Consider the following 5,096-nt stretch of genomic DNA (forward strand, 5'->3'; position numbering starts at 1 on the left):
GGCGTGTGCCACCACACCTAGACTCAGTTGCTGACTGAGCATGACCTAGGGGCAGGGCTGGCGCAGTATGTAGAAATGGGGATCGAACAACTGTCCCTGCACTTGCCACAGCAGGTCCTTAGTCTGCTGAGCTATTTTGCCAGCCCTTTGATTGCAAATTGTAGCAAAAACCATGGGCTATCTCAGGTAGGAAAGGGAGTAGGAGCAGAAACTGGGGAAGGACGTTGTTAGGTCAAGGTTGCAGCAGAGTTGAAAGCAGCAGCGGAAGTGGGAGTTTGATGCTAAAGGTGTCGTTTAATTGATTTCCCATTCTATCCTTAAAACACCTGGGCAGCTGGTGGTTTACTTGCAAATACCTGACAACTACAAACTCCTTTAGATTCCGAGCTCCTTAGAGTCTGACCCAGAGTGGAGCTGTCTGTCTCCCCCACAGTTGCAAGGCATCTTGTCCTCCACACTGTCTCCTTGAAGGCCTAGCTAGCCCTTTCTGATTGCCTATGATATTTCCATCTAACTCAGTTGCTTGCAACACTCTCTAAAGGCTTTTAAACTCAGCCAACAAGGCCACAGATCGTCTCCTGGGAAGCTGAGGCCCTGGGGCCTATGGTAACCTGCTTCCCACTCAGCATCTCACTGAACAGGAGCAAAGGCCTGTCCTTAAACTCACTATGTAGCTCAGACTCGCCTCAAACTTGTGGTGATCTTCTTGCCTCAGCCTCTCCAGGGCTGGGGTTCCAGGTATGCACCACCATGCCCAGCTTGCATGTCCTAAAGATGATAAATTATGCAGCATCATGGATGAGGAGAGGTTGGAAGTCCCAAGTCATCTAGCACCAAGGCAGGTTGGACCAGAATAAAAACTGAACAGAATACATTCAGCTGCTGGGTACTGTGCTCTTCCTGCTGTAGCAAGTGGTTTCACTATTGTGAAATGCAAAGCAAACACTTTTTTTTTTTTAAACTGCAAAAATAGCATACATTTTCCAAAAACAATTAAAAATAGAAGCTAAAAAATCATTTATAATCTCACCATATTCTAGTGTACATCTTTTATAATGTTTTCCTTTGATGCTGGAGATTCACTCCAAGGCCTTGAACATGATACACAAATCCCCTGCCACCCTAAAAATATATTTTCAGACAGGTTCTTGCTAATTTGCTTAGGCTAGTCTTGAACTTGCAATCCTCTTGCTCAGCTTTTTGAATAGCTGGGGTTACAGATGTGTGTCAGCTTCTTGTATATCTTATATCTTTGCATCTCCTTTTCCTTCATCTTTCTTTTTCTTCTTTCCTACCTCTTCTTCTAAGGCACCATCCTTCTTCTATGTGTCATTTTCATGCCTAAGGACAGTGGTGGCACACCTGTGGCATGTGTGCTGCAGCGGACTGTTTCACTGAAAAACCTAAAAGCTTTGCCATCACTGCCATGGGATGGTTTAAATTGGAGGCCATGCACTTGAGAGGAGCAAGAGACACAGCCAAAGTGCAAAGTGCAGATGGCCTTTACCAAGGACACTGCCAGTGGCCTGAGGAAGGTCCTCACTGGTGTATAGCCCTGGGCTCAGCTAAGGGAGGAATGCTGAATTGCAGAAAGCTGGGGACAGCCCTGGGTGTTCACTCCGTCTGCTTTGTCACCTCTCTCTCTCCAGACAGCTGATGCTGACCCTCTGATCCAAAGTAGTGGTGTTGGTGGAGGAGGAGGGACTGGGACATCATGGCAGAAAGATCTATGTTTTTATTGAGGTTTAATATACACATTATATATTGCACAAAGAAAACCTTTCTTAGTACAGCTATACATTGTGGATATCTACTGACCACATTCCAACTGTCTTAGCCAATTTGGGCTGCAATGAGATTGGACCATGAAGTGGGACCCTTAAACAGCATGGGCTCCCACATATTTCCTATGGTTCTGGAGGCTGGAAGCCTGTGACCAATGTGAGGTGTGTCAGATTCTTGGTGAAGGCTTTCTTTCAGTTTGTAGTCAGTCTTTTCTCCTGGCACTCTCACATGGTGGAGAAAAAGGTCATCTCTGTCTCTCCTTCTAAGGGCAGTAACTCTATTCACAAGGGCTCTGCCCTCATGACCTTCCATGGCGTCTTCCAGAGGCTACCTTCTGATGCCATCACCTGGGAGTTAGGATTTCAACAGATGAATTTTAGCGAGATGCTAAGGTCTCTTGGGCAAATGAGGTTTACCTCAGTGGTGGTGGGGCTTGCCTAGTCCTGGATTCAATCCTCAGCACCTCCAAAAAAGTGTTTTTATTTTATTTACTTATTTGGCAGAACCAGGGATTGAATTCAGGGCCTTGCGCTTGCTCAGCAAGCGCTTATTCTACTGAGCCATCTCCTGGGCCACAAAAGTGTTTTTAATTAATTAGAGGCAGGGTTTTGTTATGTAGCCCAAGTGCCCCTCAACTCCACTGATCCTCCTACTTCAGCCTCCCGAATGTGGAGCTGTACATATTTCATGCATAAAGTGCTAGCGTGCGTTCATTCATTGGGTAGATGTCTTGACAACTGACTGAAGGAAGATCACTTAGTTTGACTCCATGAAGCCTACATCCCTTCACTGTACCAGCCCACGGGGCAGTGCTTCCAGTTCAGACACACATAAGGTGTGAGCAGATGAACAGAGAATGGGAGCCTGGGCCAGAGTTTTGCAGATGGCTCCCTCAGAAATGCTGGGGGCTCATTTTGCTTTCAGGGGTACAACAAAGCAAAAGGGCTGGCAAGGCAGCTCAGAGGACTAAAAGCCTGCCTAAGCAAGTAGAGGGACTGGGGTTCCATCTCCAGCACCACATGCTGCACCGGTCCCACCCCCAGGGCGGGCTGAGCTGGCCACTGAGTCTGGGCGTGGTGGTGCACCCCTGTAATACCAGCACTGGGGAGGCTGAAAGCAAGAGGATCACTACGAGGCTGAGCTGCCAGACTGTACCAAATACATAAAATTAAAAAAAGGTGAAAGGCCAATTATGCATTTTTAGAGGAACACAGACAGAGTTCACAGTTCTACCACAGAATAGAAAGCATTTCCAGCTCCCTGGAACTTTCCTAGGTTCCTTTGCTCTCAGTATCCTTGCACCATCACCACTACCACCTTACTTTGCCTTCCATAAATACATCAAGGTTCACTCTATTTTGACTTTTGTCTCCATGTATTTTTTTATTTTATTTTTTTTGGCGGAACCAGGGATTGAACTCAGGCCCTTGCGCTTGCCAGGGAAGCACATATTCCACTGAGCCATCTCCCCGGCCCTCCATGTATTTTTTTATATCTGGCATCTTTGCTAAAAATAGTGCCTATAACATTCATCCACGTTGTTTGTTAACATTCTGAAAAATGTTATTTAATCTACTTTCTTTTTTTTTTTTTTTTACAAGAGCACAAATGCACTTTTATTTTCCGTTAGTTTAAATTCTTGAGGGGTACAGCATCACACGGATTCGGTGTCCGATGGCCTTAGCAGGAAGGTTGCTTCGGAACTTGGCACGAACCATGCCGCTGTTTCCATGGGCCCGAGTTACTTTTCCCCAGATCACTCTGGTTTTGTTTGGTTTGCCACCTGGAGTCACTGTGTTGTTTTTTGCTTTGTACACGTAAGCACATCTCTTGCCCAAGTAGAATTGTGTTCATCCCGGGCATAAACACTTTCAATTTTAAGAAGAGCTGTGTGTTCCCTCTGGTTCCGGAGACCCCGCTTATAGCCAGCAAAAATGGCCTTGCACCACAGTCTTCCAGACATATTTGCCTTTTAGAAGTCCTGTTCCCAGCAGGTCTCCCCAGGCTCCAAGATGGCGGAAAAAAAAAAAAAAAAGCTCTACTTTCTGTTTTACCTAAAGTAGAATCCTTTTCTTTGTGTGTTTAAGTCCTTTTACTTAATATATTGGCAACATTTTCTCATGCCAACATTCTTTTACTGAAGATTCTTAAAAGTCTGCATCATGTTTTATGTCTATGCCATAATTTATTTGGCTAGCCCTCAATTATTCAACATGAGATAATTTTTTTTCTAAAAATTACAGGTCAGTAATTCACAGTCTTATGATGAGATCTTTAGGTATTCTTTGTGTTTGGTACAGGATCTCACTACGCAGCTCTGACTCGCAGTGACCCTCCTGTTTTCAGATTCCCCACTGCTGTGGTTATGGGCATGCACCACCATGCCTGGTCTTGGTAGCTGGCTCAGGCTGCCCAGGGATGGGGCTGATATAGCTTGTGGTGCAGGGGTTGAATCCTAGTCCCTGTGTTGCATAAGCAGGCACTTAGCCTGCTGAGCTATCTTGCCAGCATTTCTTTTATAGCATTTTTCTTTTCTTTCTTTCTTTCTTTCTTTCTTGCTTGCTTGCTTTTTTTTGGTGGAACCGGGGATTGAACTCAGGCCCTTGTGCTTGCCAGGGAGGTTCTTATTCCACTGAGCCATCTCCCCAGCCCCTTTTGTAGCATTCTTAATTATTGCTTTAGTGCAAACTCCCAGAAGTGGAATCACTAGGTCAAAGGTTATGCTCAATTTTCAAGCTTTGTTATCCAGAAGGCTGTACTGATTTCTTGTTAGTAGCAGCAGCCAATGGGATCATCTCCGCTTCTCAGATATTTACCATCACTGAATCTTTGCCATCACTTAATGTAATAGGTAATACATATCATTAAAAAAGAATAGTAATAGAACAAGGTTAGCAAAGCACAGGGACTGCAGTTCAATCCCCCAGCACCACATGCCAGCCAGCCCCGCCCCCAGGTGGGCTGAGCTGGCCACACACACATACACACACAAAAACAAATAAATAAAATTTAAAAAAAATTTAAAAAAATAATAGTAAGTTAAGAACTGTTAAAAATAATCTTCACTTCTGATATTCAGACAGATAGTGAGGTTAAGCTTAACAGCCTAAGTTGTATGGTAATAACAATAAGCTTGTCTTCTGGAGGGTTAACAGCCTAGGTTTGCAGACCAAAATTAGAGAAAAAGGAGGACTGCAAAGAAAGCCAACATTTTGGCCCTAACCTTCCAAGGTCAATTAAGACTCCGGATATATGAGAACTTGTACTGTAACGTCATGTAACTCGGTAGTGTCCCAAATTTTCTGATCAAG

At 44.6% G+C, this 5,096-nt stretch overlaps 1 pseudogene; it reads right to left on the minus strand.

Moving 5' to 3' along the window:
• Positions 1-3,381: 3,381 nt before the first annotated feature.
• Positions 3,382-3,783, minus strand: LOC105741820 (annotated as a pseudogene).
• Positions 3,784-5,096: the final 1,313 nt, after the last annotated feature.

The sequence above is a fragment of the Octodon degus genome, unplaced genomic scaffold (genome assembly GCF_000260255.1).
Source record: "Octodon degus isolate 3935 unplaced genomic scaffold, OctDeg1.0 scaffold00024, whole genome shotgun sequence".
Lineage (NCBI taxonomy): Eukaryota > Metazoa > Chordata > Mammalia > Rodentia > Octodontidae > Octodon > Octodon degus.